This window comes from Chelonia mydas, chromosome 2 (genome assembly GCF_015237465.2).
Source record: "Chelonia mydas isolate rCheMyd1 chromosome 2, rCheMyd1.pri.v2, whole genome shotgun sequence".
NCBI lineage: Eukaryota > Metazoa > Chordata > Testudines > Cheloniidae > Chelonia > Chelonia mydas.
Window position 1 is genome coordinate 245,827,410 of NC_057850.1, and position 20,172 is coordinate 245,847,581.

Genomic DNA, 20,172 nt, shown 5'->3' on the forward strand with positions numbered 1-20,172 from the left:
TTCAAAGACTCAGACCAGATTTGACCAAAAATAGCAGAATGTTATTTTTTTTAATCATAAAAAGATATCTCAGCACATTTAAAAATCAATTTGTTTTCCTATGTATCCTTGTAGATACGATAATGTTCGCATACATAATCTTCCATCTCCTAGGAGATAACCAGCTAGGCTGAGCTCTTCTGTTGATCTCCTTTGGAACTGAGCAAAAACAACAACTGTATAGGACTGCAATGCATAGAGTAACAGTTTAACATTAAGCTGAGGTATACAGCACCATCTACTGACTGAAATACTGACTGCATTAATCATCATAACTTGCACTGCTAGACAGAATCTCTTCACTAGCTCTGCCGCTGATGGATTGTGTTATGGTAACCAGACATCCCTTGGAACAGTCAATATTCCTGACATGTAAAGTGAACTATAACCTAAACTTTGAATAGCACTAGTTGTTCAATTTTTGCAGGACTTTTAACAAATCATGAATATGATTTTTATATTGTTGTATTTTTAATATTTAAATTTTGTACTAATTTATATTTGAGTTACCAAATCAATTGTAAATTTACTTGTGATGAGTCTGTATATAGGTAGGTGCATATACATATGTGTATGTATTGTGGCAAATTGCCAGCACTACTATGATGGGTCTCACGCTTTCTCTTCTTGGGGGGCAGTTCCGGGCACGGTTTCTTGCCCCTGAACTGGGTTATTAACTGCCCCACTAGTATCCTTGATGAGGGGAGTGGAGAGGGAGAGACCGAGGCCCGCCCTCTACTCCGGGTCCCAGCCCAGGGGCCTTAGGGATAGCAGTAAACCACTAGAACTAGCAGTTCCTTCCCCTGGGCTGCTTCCCTCTCCTGCCCTTCAGCTTGTGGGGCTTCCTGCCCTCCCTCTCTGCACAAACCAGGTGTCCCTTTACCTAGGGTCTTAGTCTTCTTAGCCCACCACAGCACTTCTCCAAACTCTCCTCTGCTTCCCTTCAAACTGCTCTCTGTTCCAACACCACTCCACTCTGCTTCAACTCCTCCTCCTCCTGTCTGATTGAAGCAGGGGTTTTTTATCATGTGACTGGCTTCAGATGCTTTAATTGGCTTCAGGTGCTTTAATTAATTTATAGCAAACTTTCTTCCCTCTACAGGGAATAAGTTTCAGAGTAGCAGCCGTGTTAGTCTGTACTCGCAAAAAGAAAAGGAGTACTTGTGACATCTTAGAGACTAACCAATTTATGTGAGCATAAGCTTTCGTGAGCTGCATCCGATGAAGTGAGCTGTAGCTCACGAAAGCTTACGCTCAAATAAATTGGTTAGCCTCTAAGCTGCCGCAAGTACTCCTTTTTTTTACAGGGAATAAAGCTCCCTTCAAACACTCTCCTGCTGCCCTCTGGCCATGCTGTATCACAGTATGTATACATAAAATCTTCTGTGGGTAAAAACATACATACACTAATATGATACTTATAGTGTAATATTTGACTTAAAATATATTTGTATTTAGAGATGTTTAGATTATTATTCTATAATACAGGGCGCGGAGGAGAAGATGGAACTGAAGTCATTAGGGATCTGAACATACCCACACTGGCTTGTTTTAAGTCTGTTAATTTTGTTTTGTTTTGTTTTTCTGTTGCAAATATACTTTGGAAGACACATGATATTTAACTATAGATCTTTTTGTATACTTGACACCCTTGGAGGCTCAACCGAAGGCATAAATTAATTCAAAACTAAGCAGTATCTGATATTTAAAAATAAAGACCATATCCTAAAGATGTGGGTTACAATATCAAGAGGGAAATATGAATCTTAAGATTATATATCTTAATATATCTAATAAAATTGTGCCATGAATTTTCTTAGAGTGGGCTTCTAGAATGTGAGGGGATTTGATCAACCTTCCAAAAGAATTAAAATCCTGAGAAACCTCAGATCAAAAAAGTGCCAAGTAACTTTATTGCAGGAAACTCATCTAGCAGAAACAGATGCCCTAGAATCAAGAAGATCTGGGTAGGTTCTGAGTATTATTTATCATTGAATTCTAAGAACAGAGACACATCCATCTTAATTCCTAAAAATATAACTTTTCAATGTACACAGTCTTGGTCTGATCCTGAAGGCAGATACGTTCTTCTTGAAGGCTCAAAAAGGTTAATTTTAGGAAGCATTCATAATCAAAGACATTGCAGACAATCTTTTTAATAAAACAGACATTCCTCTAATAATGGGATATGACTGGAATACTACATTAGACAGACATCTGGATAAATCCAAGTACATGAGACCCAGCTCCCAAAGCACAACAGGCCAACCCTCATTATTGAAGAATGAATTTGATTTAATAGATACATGGAGACTGAGACATCCCAAGAAGCGTGACTACACATATGTCTCTACTGTACATTCACCTTACTCCAGAATTGACTTTTTTCTTGTGTCTTCAGAACTGATTCCAACATGCCTAGAAGCAGCTAGTGGTAAATATATTAATTTCAGATCATGCTCCAATCATGTTTACCATAGATGCTAGTTACATATCATTAAAATCTTCTAGGTGGAAGCCAAACACTCTGCTATTAAAAGAGGCAAAGTTTTGTTCCACAGCTGATTCAGTCATCTCTAACATCAGACAAGAACATAAGCACCCAGTTACCTCAGATTCCATCTTTTGGGAAGCTCTGAAAGCTACAGTAAGGGGTGAATACATAAAGTATGTGTGATGGGTGTACTGGGCCCTGTTGAGGCCCCCGTCCCAGAAAGGAGCAGTGAAGGTGGGTCCTCAAGGCCTGCCTAGAAAGGCTGCAGAGAAGCAGCCAATCAGAGCTCAGCAGGCTCAGTTAAAAGGAACTGTAGGATCTGAGCAGTTCAGTTGCTGGCTGGGACCAGAAGGGTGAAGAAAGACTAAGACTGTGAATCTCCACAGGTAAAGGAACTGGGGAGAAACCCTGCTCAAGCTGGGATAGGACTGTGAAGATTGAGAAATTCTCCAGGCAAGGAGGCCTGGGAGAGACCCTGCTCAAACAGCAAACAGACAGAGAACCCAAGAGGAAGAGGCTACATGGGAAGTGGCCCAGGGAATAGCAGCAGCAACTATTACAGGAAGCAGCATGTGACTGCTATTTATAGGGTCCCTGGGTCAGGACCCAGAGTAGTGGGCAGGCCTGCCCCCCCCCCCAACTTGCAGGGTGGCCTAAGCCCCAAGAAGAAGAGAAGGCTTGTTTAGAGGCCCAAGTGAAGGGCAGGACTTAAAGAGTCTCCAGGGAGAAGGCCCTGAGGGCACTGCTCTATATCAGGGGAGACACAGACTTAAAGCTATTCCAGAAGGAGCTGAGGACTGAGCTCAGAGACTGGGCTAAACACAGGGACAGGCCCTGTTGGACCTTTCACCCCAGAAGGGGTTTCTTCATTCACATGTGTGTGACTTGGCTGGAGGGCTGAGCCACTGAAGACCTGATGTAGGCAACAGCCCACAGGGGGCACCAGAAAGGGAAAGAGTGCAGGTCCGCACCTGGCCAACAGGAGGCGCTCATGAGAGGTGAGTGTGCTCCCATCACAGTGTGCCTCCCAGGATGAGAAAAAGACTCAAGTTACTAGACTCTCTGGACAAGGAAATAGATAAGTTTCAGAAAATGCACAACACTGACTCAAATAATGAATGGTTTCAGAGTAGCAGCCGTGTTAGTCTGTATTCGCAAAAAGAAAAGGAGTACTTGTGGCACCTTAGAGACTAACCAATTTATTTGAGCATAAGCTTTCGTGAGCCTATCCCCACTGTATTTTCCACTGAATGCATCCGATGAAGTGAGCTGTAGCTCACGAAAGCTTATGCTCAAATAAATTTGTTATTCTCTAAGGTGCCACAAGTCCTCCTTTTCTTTTTTCAAATAATGAAAACCTTCTACATTCTCTAATCAATGACAAATATAAATATAATGAATGCTTAACCACCCAAGTTAAATTTGCACTCAACAGGGTCAAACAAAGATATTATGAATAGGGAGATAAAGCAGGTAAATTACTTGCCAGAAGACTTAAAACGGAACTAGCCAACAACAATATTTCTTCCTTACTACGAAAAGATAGGAGTGCCACCCTTGAACCAACAGATAATCAATTTAAGCAATTCTATCAAGCTTTATGTAAATCAGAAAACCAGTTTGACTCTAATAAATGTGATTGTCTCATTGAAGGCCTACCTTTTAATATCCTAACTTCAGAACACATGTTGTTTATGGACAAAGCTATCACAACACTAAAGCTCAAACAGGCTATAAAAAATATGAATTCCAGCAAGGCCCCTTGTATGGATGGCTTTCTGGCAGATTTCTACAAAACATTTTGTAATCAGCTATCTTCTATTCTTTTAAAGGCCTTCACTGAAACATTCCAAAAAGGAACCATGTCTCATGACATGAGAGTTGCTTTAAATACTTTAATATTAAAGAAGAAAAAAGATGGTTGCAACTGTGACGACTTCCACCCCGTACCTCTATTGAACACAAATTGCAAAATAATTACAAAATTTTTGAGACAAGACTAACACCATCATCCCAACAATTATACATACAGATCAGGTTAGTTTCATTAAAGGAAAACTGGCTGCTGATAATATGCGGAAAAATCACTCACTTGAACCAGAGCGCTCAGATGTTCCCTCCATAGATTTATCTCTAGATGCAGAGAAAGCCTTTGATAGGGTTCAATGGCCTTGGCTAATGGCTGTCACTAAAAAATTTGGCTTTGGACCAATATTCCTGAATTGGATCAGTGTATTAGACAACTCTCCCCTTGCTTTGTTACCTGGGGTTCTTTCAACCCCAAACTCTTGATAACTTTACTCTGTGTGAGGTGGTGTTAGGAAATAAATCAACAGAGACACGGGCATCTGACTAACAGATGAGTGGCAATAACAGTACAATTCAAGAGTGCTCTCACTTAAAGTTATACTTTATTTAATCTCAAGCACTTACACATGTCCGCAACAGGTTAGTAAAATATCCCCAACCCTCAATAATTACCAAAGTTTAGTGTGGCTTTTGAGTAGTACAGTGGCAGCCTTCTGATGGCCAATCTTTATCTGCCCATGGAGACCGTAAGGTGCATCCATGAAGCAATGCCCCAGCCCAAAGTTCTCCCCCCTTATTTAACCTTGTTAGTAAACAACGACACATCAATCGAAAAACTTGTTAGGCAAGCAGTTTCAAAAGCTAAGCCAGAGGTTTCCTCAGATTACCAATTAGCCAGATGTGGTCTTGCAGGGTCAGCATGCCTTGAGGCCTGACAAACACATTCCAGAAGGCAAATATAGATAAGCTTCTTGTTTTTCTCCTAAAACACAGACCTCATGTTCAATAGAGACTTCATCAGGGAGGGGCACACGATCAGTTACTCCATACTCAGTCATTCTCTGTAGTGTGCCATTTTGCTCCAATGAGACGTGAGTGAATCTTCTCATTTACTAGTTTGTTTGTTTGTTAGCGTTCTCAGTGTGTTATTTTTATTTGAACTGTTGTACACTCAATAAGGAAAAGTGGCTGAAAATGGAAAGTGTAAAGATACGAGAAAACAAAAATTCAACATCAGCTAGTGTTTCATCAAGTCCAAAGTGTGAAAAATCTAAATCAAATGATCATTATGGTCCCAGAAAGTTGCTTATGAAGAAAAGAAAATATGATAATGATTGTATAAAATATGGCTTTATATGCATTGGTGATCAAGAGTGTCAAAAACCACAGTGCGTAATTTGTGGTGATGTTCTAGCAAACAGCTGCCTCAAACCTTCTCTACTTCAGTGCCACTTAGAAAGTAGGCACCCTGCACAACTCGACAAGCCTGTTGATTTTTTTCAAGCAAAAATTAGCTGAGTGGAAAAGTGACATTACCAGTTTTGTATCCAAAGCAAGTACTCATAATGAAAATGCACTTGAAGTGCCGTTTCGAGTAAGCTACTGAGTAGCAAAAGCATCAGAAGCCCATACCATAGCAGAGAGCTTGATTGGTCCATGTATAAAAGACATAGTTCATTGCATTCTCAGAGAAAAGGCTGCAAAAGGGATTGGCATAGTACCTTTGTCCAGTAATACGTTGTCATGAAGAATTAATGACATGTGAAGTAATGTAGAGACCACAATTGTACATAGAGTGAAAAATAGTCCATAGTATGCTATGCAGTTGGATGAATCAACTGATGTTGCTAATCTATCTGTTTTGCTAGTGTTTGTATGTTATGAATGAAGGCATGGTTGAAGAAGACTTATTGTTTTGCCAACCATGGAAAGAATGTATAACTGGAGAAGATATCTTCAATCTGATTAATGCATATTTTCAAGAAAAGGTCTCATTGCCTAGGCATTTGCACTGATGGGGCACATCAATGACGGGGAAGTATAGTGGATTTGTAGCTCAAACCAAAAAGGTTGTATCAGATATCTCTTGGGCTCATTGCAGTATCCATAGACAAGCCCTTGCAGCAAAACGCCTGCCTGAGGGACTGAAGAAAGTGCTGGACAATGCAGTGAAAATGGTGAATTTCTTAAAATAATGGCCAACAAATTCCAGAATATTTCACGTACTTAAGAAATGGATAGTGTACACAATTGTCTGTTGTCTCATACCAAAGTTAGCTGGATCTCACGGGCCAAAATCCTTGTGAGCTTGTTTGAGCTTAGAACGGAAATCCTTGTTTTTTTTTCAACAGCCACCCTTTCCACCTTGCCAGCTGTATGGAAAATCATGTCTGGCTCCAGAGCCTAGCTTATTTAGCAGACATTTTCTCGGGGATTAATGACCTAAATTTATCTCTTCAAGGCCTCAATATAACAGTTTTCAATGTGCAAGACTGAGTTGAATCCATGATAAAGAAGTTGCAGTTCTGGGAAAGGTGTTTGGAACACAATCAAATTGAGTGTTACAGCACTCTTCATGACTTCCTGGCAGAACATAAACTTTGGTAGGATCAGTGCACTAAAACCAATATAACTGCACACCTGAAAGGACTTTGCACAACATTCAGCGAATACTTTCCAGCTATGTCAGGTGATAATGACTGGATTCGCAATCCCTTTGATGATATCACTTTCTCAACGCAGATATTGAGCACTAAGGAAAGAGAAATTGATTGAGATCTCCTGTGATTACAAACTGAAAAGGAGTTTCAGAAGTCTATCACTGACCAACTTTTGGCTGAGTTTAAGAAACGAGTACCCTCTGCTGGCAGAAAAAGCTACTGTAATTTTGTTACCGTTTTCAACAACATACTTACATGAGAAAGCATTTTCCTCGTATACACATCTGAAAACCAAATACAAAAGCAGACTCAATGCCGAACCAGACCTGAGACTTTCTCTTTCTCCAGGTGGTTCTGGACTTCCAAGAGGTATGCAGATCAAAAAAGTGCATCCATCACACTGAGGAGATTTAAACGTCAAGACTCCTTATAAGAAATGGAAAGGGAGGTGGATATTTTTTGCTGTTTCTAAAATTAAATAGGTTGCTAGCGTTGTTTTTAAAATTATTATGAAGAACAAGTTTAAGCTTTGTTGTAGTCATGCATTGTTTGCCTGGACTGCTCAAGACCCGAATGCTTGTGGGAGGAACTCTTTATTTAAGTTGGCTTCTTAAATACCTTCATTCTGTTTCATGTCTGGTACTCCTTGATGAAACATGGAGGAGCCTTGTGCTATAACAGGCTTAATCGAAGTGATATGAGCTACAATCTTGGAAGAGTGTTGTTTTCATAATGTAAGAGTTGTTTTCATAATATAATAAAATTAATAATGTAATGATAAATAGTGTGTAGTAAATGTGTCATAAAAAACCCCAAATTATTTCCAAGATCACTGCTTCTATAATTTATGCTCAGGTAAGGGAGAAAATCCCTGGAAATATTCATTTTAGGAGGGGGGTTGTGAGATTTGATATTTTCGTGAAAGGGGTTCGCAGGTTATTAAAGTTTGAGAACCACTGTTCTAGAACAATATATTAAATAGGTACTACTGGACTTTAGAACATTTGTGTAAGGCTTGATTAGCAACACACAATGAATGTTTGGGATGCAAACAGCCACATGCCAACTTTTCACACATGCTCGATATCCGTCAAAAATACATGTGTTCTGGAACACCATATTCAGTCCTCTCTCAAAAACTTTAAGTGTTGCTAGCTTTCCTTCTCAACCTTGTGTATTTTAGGGAGCTGGATGAGTTGGTATTACCAGATAACATTCAGAAACAGATTGCAGTAACTATTTTAGTGGTCAAAAAATGGAAATCTGCAGTTCCTCACTCATACACAGACTAGCTTAGTGAGCTCTCTACTACTGCATTAATGGAAAAAATTACTCTGTCTAATAAAAAGGCTTGGAAAAAATATGAGGATATCTGGTCCATACATGAAACTATTGCATACCTTTGCAGTTTAGGTATGTTAGTCCCCGATAATCATAGGTTATGTTCTCACTTATTTATCTATTTAGTGACTTTAATAATTGATGCCCTGCATAAATCTACAGGTTCGGGTTTGTTTGTTTTTTTGTTTTGTTTTTTTCAGGTTTCACAAATAATGAACATTGAATTTTGGTGTTTGAATGGTATTTCCATCTTTATATAAGTTTTGTTTTGTTATGTGTTTATATTTTATATAAAACAATAAAAATAAAGTTTAAAAAAGAAATCAGGACAGAGATGTGGTTCTCAGTGTGGCTACAAATTGGGATTTTAACATGAATCTTATGATATTTTGTGTTTCTCTCAAAGCTGTAGTCCCCGGATGCATATGACTACACCAGAATCTCAGCTTTCATTCAAAAATAAAGTTTCTAGCCCTCATGTTTGCAGAAATAAACTGAGAGCTGGAAAAGTGACCCCCTAGAGGTTCAAAATCCAGAAGGCCAGTAAAACCTCCAATGTATGGTTCTTAAAATTCTCTGACCTTAGAGCAGATCTCAGAATTTGTGCGGCCCTGACTTATGATATTTGAACATTCAGGGTTGACAATTCTGGAGATCTCTGCAGTCAGGAGAGAAAGGGTGAGCAGCACACACACTCTTCTCGTGCAGTACACACAGTGGGGCCCAATCGTCCTCAGGAGAAAATCAGCATTGTTCCAACCTAGTATATTGATTTAAAATGTTGCTCACTAGGACAGTCTCATGAGACTTGTATCTCATTTTCTTGATGTTCCCAAGGGGACAGCAGTCATAAAATCTTGCTTCAGCATCCTGCATGCAACACAGACCATATCAAACAGAACAGATGTCACCATGCTCTAGCAAGGAAGCTAACAAATAGTCTCAGATTTTTCAGCAACGACCAGCCAAATGAGTTACATAAATGGAGAGACAAATATGATTTGCAAACAGAATTAAATTAAATGTTCAGCTTCTAAAGTGCTCTTAGTAACAAAACTAGTGTAGAAACAACATTGATTTCAAAACTTAGTACCGTCCTTTTAACAGTTTCCACCCATTAGCAAATATTACCCACTATCCTAAATAGCTATACACAGAGCAATAAGCCTTATGCATGCATTTATCGCAAGCTCTTCCTTGTTGTTTCATATGGTATTAAACCAACACGATAGAAATACAGCACAAAGTAACTTTGCACTATCTCAATGCAACATAGTTTATTAAGTATTATTATTTATATTGCAGTAGCACCTGGGAGTGCCAGTCATGGACAGGAACGCATTGTGTTAGGCGATGTACAAACACAGAACAAAAAGACAGTTCCTGCCCCGAAGTCCACAGACTTGAAGTTTAAAACAAGAGACAACAGATAGGTACTGTCTGTAACGCTGGGAGTTGGGTTGAAACTTCATTGAAGCCGGTGTGTGATGGCCACCCTTCATTTGGGAGAAATTTAAGCACTTTTTGGAGTAAGATAACTGAAACAATGGGAGACATCACCCAAGCCATAGGCCACATGCAAGGACAGCCAGGATCTGAGGTAGGTGAGCACCACAGATAGATAGGGTGCTGGGGATTGTTTGGTGCAAGTGTGTGTGTCTGTTAGCAGAAGCAAAAGAAGTAACCAGAAGCAGGCAGGACAGCCAAGGAGACATCAAGAAAAGCACTGATAAGATGGAGATAAATCCAGATATAGGCATTTTCCTAATAAGCTGTAACCGGTTCAAAACACAAGATACACAAAGCCAGCACAACCCTCACAAAGAACTCTATGGTGGGGTTTCATAACCAGATTGAAATGGAATAGTAAATTAATTATGAATAAGGCTATGATTTAGTCACAGGTATTTTTAGTAAAAGTCACGGACAGGTCATGGGCAATAAACAAAAATTCATGGCCTGTGACTGGTCCATAACTTTTACTAAAAATAGCCGTGATTAAATCTTGGGGGGGAAGCACTGAAGAGGAGCGGGGGGCCAGCTCCTAGGAGGAAGCATGTGGGGCCAGCGCCACCAGCTGCTGGGGGCCGTGGTTGCTCCAGTCAGCTGCCTGGGAAGCGCGGTGGCTCCGACTGGCTGCCCAGGGACCACTGCGCAGGGCTGAGGCTGCTCTGGCCAGCCACCCGGGGCGTGCTGCTGGGACTGCCAGACCGGCGGCTGGTGTGGCTGTCCCAGGGGCCACCTGAGCCTCCAGAGCCAGCTGCTTGGGTGGCCCTGGGGTCAGCCAAACTGACCCCAGCCACAATGGCCCCTGCAGAAGTCACGGAGGTCGTGGAAAGTCATGGAATCTGTGACTTCCATGACCTCTGTGACAGACATGGAGCCCTAATTGTGAACAACCTACTGACAGCAATGTAAAAATACACTGTGCTTTACAAACAAAAGGCAAGACACATTCTGGATCCTAAAGAACACACATACCACATAAGTTTAAACTGTATAGGATGAAGATACTGAACCAGACCTTCAGCTGCAGTAGAAGAGAGAATGGTGCTGCTTAAGGACGGGATGGGGCAGGGCACAAAAATGACTTTAAGCCCATTTTGCCCTCTCCCTACCCTGGTGCTGGCCAGGTACAAGTCTAGTCCCCAAAATAAATGTGCACTGGCTGCCATCGACTCCAAGAGGATAGAATAACCCTTCAGGATCACCCAGACATAAGGGAGGCTTGCAAGTGCCCCTACACTGGCGTCTGACATGAGGGTGGTATAGGAGCTGCTCTGTGCCATTCTGTATGGAAGCTGTTATCAACATTAGGGCAGCTTGGGACCAAAGCAGCACAGCAAGTATCCCAAACATACTGCAGAACTGGGTCCCCCGGGTCCCCCTCCACCGTACATCACCTAAGACGAGTAGCAGTGTGGTCCAGGGGTAGGCACAAGCCCCAGGAGGATCTGGGGGAGGGATTATGCTTGAGGAGGCTGGGATACCTTTTGGGGGGCTCACATTCTTTTAAAGGATGAGGTCTGCTCCCCTGGATAGTGCAGAGGAAAGAAGGGAAGTGGCTATGGCCCAGGGGGGTGCTCGCTGGAGAACACATGGGCTGAAGCTATGCCTGATCCCTGTGCACAGGATCTTTATATCCTCCCCACACTTGCACACCCACACAGGGATCAGTTACATGTCAGCTCCTATGTTTTGTTGTAGGAAGTCACATCGGTCAGTGGAGCCAAACTGAAGTGAATGGCAGCCATCTAAAATTAACAAAGAGTGAGTGGAAACCAGAGCAGGATGAATATTCATTTAAAGACAGTAAAGGAATTAATAAAAGATCACAACGCTACTGGGAATAGACAGTGATAAGGATTAAAGACTTGTGAATTGCAAACTTTCTGCCATCAGATAATTGGAGAGAAATAAAGCAAAGGATTTCAAATTCCTTCCCTGGTGCTTTATGATTGTACTTGGGACTTACATACATGTTAGATTATAGAATGTACCATAACAATTAAATTAAATTACATTAAATTAATTAGAACATTACCAGTGTGACAGGTTGGGTCACAGAGACCCTTTTGGGACTGCCACCTGATGTGCTGAGACTACCTCTGAGCCCACTTTCCCTGGCAGCTTGGGACTTCAGTACCCTGTCTTGTTGAGCCAGACACACTAGCCTGCTATAAACACAGACTCAGGCCTGAACCACGTCCCCCACAAGCCGCAGACTTAACTGAAAACAGCTTAAGAAGTGCTCCTGTCTCTAGCACCCAGACACCCAGTTCCCAATGGGATCCAAACCCCAAATAAATCAGTTTTACTTTGTATAAAGCTTATACAGGGTAAACTCATAAATTGTTCGCCCTCTACACCACTGATAGAGAGATATGCACAGCTGTTTGCTTCCCCAGGTATTAATTACTTGCTCTGGGTTAATTAATAAGCAAAAAGTGATTTTATTAAGTATAAAAAGTAGGATTTAAGTGGTTCTAAGTAACAGACAGAACAAAGTAAATTACCAAGCAAAATAAAACAAAAACACGCAAGTCTAAGCTTAATACAGTAGGAAACTAAATGCAGGTAAATCTCACCCTCAGAGATGTTCCAATAAGCTTCTTTCACAGACTAGACTCCTTCCTAGTCTGGGTCCAGCAATCACTCACATCCCCATAGTTAGTCGTTTGTTCCAGTTTCTTTCAGGCATCTCTTTGGGGTGGAGAGGCTATCTTTTGAGCCAGCTGAAGAAAAAAAATGGAGAGCCTTTTATATTCTCTCTCTTCTGGGCAAAAACCCCTTTGTTCTCTTGTGCAAAATCACAACAACTAGATGGAGTCTGCAACCACCTGGGCAAGTCATGTCTATGAATGATTCAGCTTTTTGCAGGCCGACACCATTGTTTACATGTTAGTTTGAACCTTCCCAGGAAAGCTCAGATGTGGATTGGTGTCTCCCAAAGTCCATTGTCAGTTGTGTTTCTAATTACTTGAATAACCCCTTCACACTATGTAGGCCAAATCTCCCTTATGTGCTTCCTACAGGAAACACTTTAAATACAAGCATAGAGCCAACACTCATAACTTCAGATATAAAATGACACATGCATACAAATAGGATCCATATATTCAGTAGATCATAACCTCTGCAAAGATATGAACTTATCTAATTCTTTTTTTTAGCCCAGTTTTATTTTTGGACTTCACAACATCCATGGGCAATGAATTCCAAAGGTTGACTGTGTGTTGTGTAAAGAAGTACTTCCTTATGCTTTTTTTAAACCTGCTGCCTATTAATTTCATTGAGTGATCCCTGGTTCTTGTGTTATGTGAAGGTGTAAATAACACTTTCCTGTTCACTTTCTCTGCATCATTCATGATTTGAATCTATCATATTTGCCATTACTCATTTCTTTTCTAAGCAGAACAGTCCCAGGCTTTTTAATTTCTCCTCATATGGACGCTGTTCTATACCCCTAATCGTTTTTGTTGTCTTTCTCTGTATCTTTGCCAATTCTAATATATCTTTTTTAAGATCGGGAAACCAGAATTGCACATAATATTCAAAGTGTGGGCATACCATGGATTTATATAGTGGCATTATGATATTTTCTGTCTTATTATCTATCCCTTTCCTAATGATTTCTAATATTGTTAGCTTTTCAACTGCAGCTGCACACTCAGAAGATGTTTTCAGAGAACTATCCACAATGACTCCAATATCTCTTTCTTGAGTGGTAGCAGCTAAATTTACACTCCATCATTTTTATGTATAGTTGGGATTATGTTTTCCAACATGCCTTACTTTGCACTTATCAACATTGAATTTCATCTGCCATTTTGTTGCCCAGTCACTCAGTTTTGTGACTCTACACAGTCATCTTTGGACTTAACTATCTTGAATAATTTTGTATCATCTGCAAACTTTGTCACTTCACTGTTTAGCCCCTTTTTCAGATCATGTATGAATATGTTGCACAGCACTGACGCCCATACAGATCTTTGAGGTCCCCACTATTTACCACTTTCAATTGTGAAAACTGACCATTTATTCCTACCCTTTGTTTCCTATCTTTTAACCATGAGAGGATATTCCCTCTTATCCCATGACTGCTTATTTCACTTAAGAGCCTTTGGTATGGGATCTTGTCAAAGGCTTTCTGAAAGTCCAAGTACACTATATCAACTGGATCATCCTTGTCCACATGCTTGTTGACCCCCTCAAAGAATTCTAATTGACTGGAGAAGCATGATTTCACTACACAAAAGCCGTGTTGACTCTTCCCCAACATAGCATGTTCATCTATGTGTCTGATAATTCTATTCCTTACTATAGTTTCAACCAGTTTCCCTGGTACTGAAGTTAGTCTTACTGGCCTATAATTGGCAGGATCACCTCCGGAGCATTTTTAAAAATCAGCATTACATTAGCTACCTTCCAAACATCTGGTACAGGGGCTGATTTAAGCGATAGGTTACATACCAGAGTTAGTAGTTCTGCAATTTTATATCTGAGTTCCTTCATAACACTGAATACCATCTGGTCCTGGTGACTCATTACTATTTAATTTATCAATTTGATCCAAAACCTCCTCTACTAACATCTCAATCTGTGACAGTTCCTCAGATTTGTCACCTACAAAGAATGGCTCACATCCTCTCTCCCTCACATCCTCTGCAGTGAAGACTGATGCAAAGAGTTCATTTAGCCTCTCCACAATGTTCTCCACAATGGGCAAGATGCAACTTCATTTTTAACACTTCCACCTCTTCTTATGTCCATGATGAATGACAGGAATGCAAGCAGAATTCACCTTTTGGAATCCTTGGAACAGCAGGAGTTTCTGGTTCTACAATGGAATTATACTGATTTGCATCCTCTTTCTTGTGATCCAGTCCATATGATTCTCCCACTACCATTCCCTTCTTGCCCAACTCTCTGGGGATATATTCCCCCTTCCCATCCCTCCTTCCTCTCATGGTCATTTCCCTCTCACCCTCTTTCCTTACATCTCAAGACCCCTTCCCATTCACGAACTATGTCAGTCTGATGAGAGCTTTTATCACTGTCATCCAACTTTGCCATAATGGTAGTTCTGAATATCATCATGCAGATCCATTTAGTGTCTTAACCACACACATCTATAATGTAATAAGAAAGCGTTCAGAGTGAGGCCTTCTTTTCCCCAGAGCCCATTAGACTACTTTATTTGTCAGGAACAGAAATAAAAAATCAATTAATAAATGAAAGAGTAATTCATTTTCAGACCAGGTTTACTTAACAACTCTTTCCAGAGCATGGAAAAAACAGCTTGGCATTATGCTGGTGAGTTTGGGGCTGACATCCCTATACACCTATTTGAGAAAAAGCATGTGTTCTGGGCCCAAGTCTATGCTCACACCAGCTTGACACTGTAACTCCATTGACTTCCATGCAATTACTCTCGATTTATACCAGGGTTAACTGAAAGCAGACTCAGATCCTCCCCCTGAAGCATCTTTTATGACAGCAATGGCAAGTTAACGAATTATGGTAGGTAATGTAATGTCTAGCTCATGTTCTGCTTTGTGAGGCCACACAATTGGCTAACAGTTGGTTCTGTTTTTATTGCCATCATCCTGCTGCATTAAATAATGGTGCTAGTGTAGGAGGGGAAGATTTTTGGTAGCCCAGAGTCCAGTAACATGCCTAGACCAATACCTACAGCGATAATACCAACTGTTATGCTCATTGTTGAAAACAGCTAGAAAGGCTGTTTCTGAAGCCTTAGCGCAACTAACAAACCAGGAGAGGAGGGGGAAGCGAGTGACCGCAAGGAGTAAACATGACCCTGTGCCCTCCTGACTTGAGCTTTTTGCTGAAGTATACAGTTGTGCAAGCTGGAAAGTCTGGCAATAGTTAACTATTGCAATGTGAAATAGAGCTGGTTAACTGATGGAAAATTCCCTGCCTGACAGGCTGGAAAACTCCACACTTAATTTAGCTTCTGCTCAGCAGTTCTTTTGATGAACAAGCTAGGTATACTAACAAATTGAGTATAAAAAGAGTCACTCCTGACATATACCAACATAGGTGAGATTGACGTCTTAACCATGGTTATGAGCAATAGTTTAGCTGCACTAAGATGACCAAAAAGTGTATTACATGTGGAAGGCGTAACCAGCCTTTGCCCTTGTAAGTGACTTGATTCATTCATGTAGTTTATTGCTTGTAAGAAAACACTGCATACCACTGGTAGTTAAACATCTTGGAACATTACTTCATTTTTAATGCTGCCCAAAAAACTGCATTGCATTTATTATTCAACAGCTCCTCGCTATTATAATTTATTTTACTTGACAGGCACCATATCTGGTATAGTTTATCTATCATGGCTATTGATAGCAAAGTGGTTTCTGAAGAACAGGAGCTCTCTTTGCATTATTGGAGGAGCTTTCTTCTACTCATGTTTCCTTTTCTTGCTAGTTTGGATAAGCAAATAATAGGAACAGACCACGCTAGACAGAACTCAAGTCATCAGGTTGGAGGATAATTATGCCCCATAATGGTGAGTGTATGGTAACCTGTGTTCATAGATTACACAATGTGCACATAGATTATCTATCACTTCAGTCTCCCTGGTCACTCAATAACAGACCTAAAAGTGGCAATTCTTCAACACAAAAACTTCAAAAACAGACTCAAATGTGAAACTGAAGAACTGGAATTAATTTGCAAACTGGACACCATCAGATTAGGCCTGAATAAAGACTGGGAGTGGTTCGGTCATTACAAAACCTAAACCTAAGTTCCCCAATACTAATTTCCCCCTACTGTTACTCACACCTTCTTGTCAACTGTCTGAAATGGGCCACTCTCATTACCACTTCAAAAGTTATTTTTCCTCCCTTGGTATCCTGCTGTCAACTGAATTGTCTCGTTAGACTGACCTCACACTTGGTGAGGCAACTCACATCTTTTCATGTATTTATACCTGCTCCTGTATTTTCTACTCCATGCATCTGATGAAGTGGGTTCTAGCCCACGAAAGCTTATGCCCAAATAAATATGTTAGTTTCTAAGGTGCCGCAAAGACTCCTCATTGTTTTTGCTGATACAGACTAACACGGCTACATTCAGGCATTCTGAATAGCTTCATGCAAAAACGAATCAAAAAGTTGGGAAGACCAGAGCCAGTGCTTTGTGGCTAATGCTGCAGCTATTTAAGAGCGATCTAAGTTACAGAGGGACCTCAGAGGTCAACTTGAGAACAATTTTGGACAATCCTGTTTTCCCTCTGACATCTACCCAAAGTTTGAGGGTAGTCAATTTTGGGTTTCCAAGTTACATATGGTCCCTGATCATGAAATTTAGATCCAAGATAGGGTCTTTATTTCATAATGCCCTACATTCAAAAGTCTGGAGGGCTTTATATTCAGGATTCCAGGTTAGTTCATTAGAGACAGATTCAAGTCATGAAAGGTGCATCAAATTATCAAATCCTAACCCTCAAAGTCTCAAGTTGTTGAGAATCAGGGTTCCAGTTCAGACCCATTTCTTATGAAAATATATCCATAATGTATGTTTTGCCCAGCAAATGGAGGTCAGCAAAATCTCCATTCTCAGCAGTATTGTCACTACACAATTTGCACACCCGACTACCAAAAACCACCCCCATCAATGCCAACACTAACTGTCCCAGAGAGCCAAGAAAGAAACATCCATGCAGTATGGTCTTCATTTGGCCCGCGGAAGACCTAAGATTCCCAATCCTGTACGCGATACAACATTGTTTTTCTTATGTGCCCACTGGAATGGAGAGATCAGAAGAGAGCAACAAAAGCGATAAAAGGTTTAGAAAACCTGAAGAAAGGTTATTTTTTAAAATGGGCATATTTAGTCTTGAAAAAAGACTGAGGGGGACATCTGATAATCTTCAAATATATTAAGGACTGTTATAAAGAAGATGGTGATCAATTGTTCTCCATGTCCACTGAAGGTAGGACAAGAAGTAATCAGTTGAATTTACAGCGAGGAAGATTTACGTTAGATATTAGGAAAAACTTTCTAACGTGTTAAGCAGTTAGAACAGGCTTCCAGGGGAGATTGTGGAATTTCCATAATTGCAGTTTTTTAAGAACAAACACCTGTCAGATCAGGGGACACTTCTGGCCTTGGAATCTATGAATGCCAACTGCTGAACCATGGACTAAACTTTCTTGTGGCTCCTGGGTTCCACCTAAAGGTTTTACCTATAAGTCTCCCAGCCAAGGATTGACCAGGCTAGACCCTACTTTGTGTGATCTGACATGACCATTGCCTAATGTGATATGGCTGCAGGCAATCTGGGTGATACAGGAGCCTCTGGTGCCGCAGGAAAGGTATCAAAGTTTGAAACTCTAGATATTGTAGAACATAAGCACATTTCAGCTCCATCCCAGCCAGAAGGACACTTCCAAATGCTTTAACAGCCCACAAAACTAATTGGGGACCATCAATTCCCACAAATTATTGCAACTAGGACATGGGGATTAGGGTGCACTGTTGATGGCTGCATGGAGAGTATTTGGTTATTTGCAAGGACTAGTTAGCATGTAATTTTTCTGCTGGGGGTGTGATGAAGGATAGATGTTGCAAACATTTTGGTCAAAATGCCAGTTTTGCATCTTAAGCAGAAAGAACCTGAAAGGGCAGGCACAGAGACTCTGAAAATTCACTAATTTCACTTTAGGTGGTAGCAGCTTCCCCCACATCCATTTTTGTTCCCATATTTTTTTAAACCAACGCATTATTTTTCCTTCTATAACTTTATTCCCAGCTTCTATTTAAAAGAAATTAATTTTGTCGGTCTCTGCTGCAGTGTTTCTGAAGTGTTCAGTAGGAACAACTTGCATAAAAGGAGACTAAACATCTTCTCTTTATGAACATACTACTGACATAAATATTTTAATATCGTTAAGTGGCTGCTCTTATTTATGAGGGTACTAAATGGTGTGCAAAACTGTAATAAATGTTACATCAGGAAACTCTAGGGAGTAATCCTAGAACAGCTCTTTAAAATAACAGCAGAACTGTACTTTTATGTTTATACTTTATTTCTTGGGAAACAAAATTATCCAGTCTCACCGAATAAATGCAGTGGTGCTGCCAGAAGGAAAGAAATACTTCACACATCTGTAAAATCTTAAATTAGGATTTAGTATTTCTTTAACAAGGCAGAACAGATGTATTGGGTTATCCACTGCAGTTAAATAAATTGAAAAGAGATTGTTGAATTCAGGGTTGGAACTGGGATGTAATTTTGAAATACAGTCTCCTCAGGGGACAAATGCACTCACTCTGAAGGGTACATTTATGATATATGGAAACATACCACTCTTAAACAAGAAGCATTTATTAAGAAAAACAGGTAAAATGACAGGCAAAAACAAGCTTCAACACAATTTAGGATTCAGCTTAGTCTCCTTTGTTCACCAGGGTTTACACTCAGTTTGGGACACCATGCTGCACTCATACAGCTGGTGACTGAATAATATCCTGCAGGTAAACATAAAATCATAGAAATGTAGGGGTGCAAGAGACCTGAAGAGGTCATCTAGTCCAGCCCTCTGTGCCGAGGCAGGACCAGGTATACCCACGGTGATCATCTAGTCTGACCACCTGCACAACACACGGCACAGTCCAGCCCGGGAGAAGGTGGCGAGTCCTGCAGGGTAACTGCAGCCAGGTGTGCGGAGGCTTCTCCAGTCCAGTTCTGAGGCTGAAACCTGTGTGAGCTATACACAGCCTGGACAATGGCATCCCCACTCGCAGCAGGCAGGGGAGCTCACTGGAGGATGGTGTGACAGATTCCTCCCAGGGTGCCACCTGGAACTAGGGTATCACTGAGCCCTCTAACTCACCAGCCCGGGCTCCCTCTCAGCACTGTGCTGCTGTGACAAACTGTGGACCACTCCCGGTCCTACACTTCCACCAGCATTCACACAGATAGGGACACACCCAGCTGCAGTTATATGCACGCTTTGGCCAGCCACTCAATGAACCAACAATAGAGAGGCTACAGCCAAAATAACCCCCAGCTTCCCAGGCTGAAGTATAAACCCAAAATTATACCATCTTGCCCTGCACAGGGATCTGTGCAATGTAAGCTCATAAATAGACTGCCCCTCCCTCAATGTGGAGAGGAATATGCAACAAACTTTTGTTACCCAAGCTGAGATTTTTCCCAGACACTTCACTTAAAGACACATTGATTTAGATAAAGCAAAAAACAAGTTTATTAACTACAAAAGATAGATTTAAGTGATAGCAAACAGATCAAAGCAGATTACCTAGCAAATAAACAAAACCACAAACTAA

The 20,172-nt window shown here is 40.8% G+C and overlaps 1 long non-coding RNA gene across 1 annotated transcript; it reads left to right on the forward strand.

Annotated features, from left to right (window-relative positions):
• Window positions 1–4,385: 4,385 nt before the first annotated feature.
• Window positions 4,386–19,758, forward strand: LOC122464358. Its single transcript, XR_006288306.1, has 3 exons — window positions 4,386–4,397; window positions 5,484–5,486; window positions 19,649–19,758. It is a non-coding gene; the product is annotated as an uncharacterized LOC122464358 (long non-coding RNA).
• The last annotated feature ends 414 nt before the right edge of the window (window positions 19,759–20,172 follow it).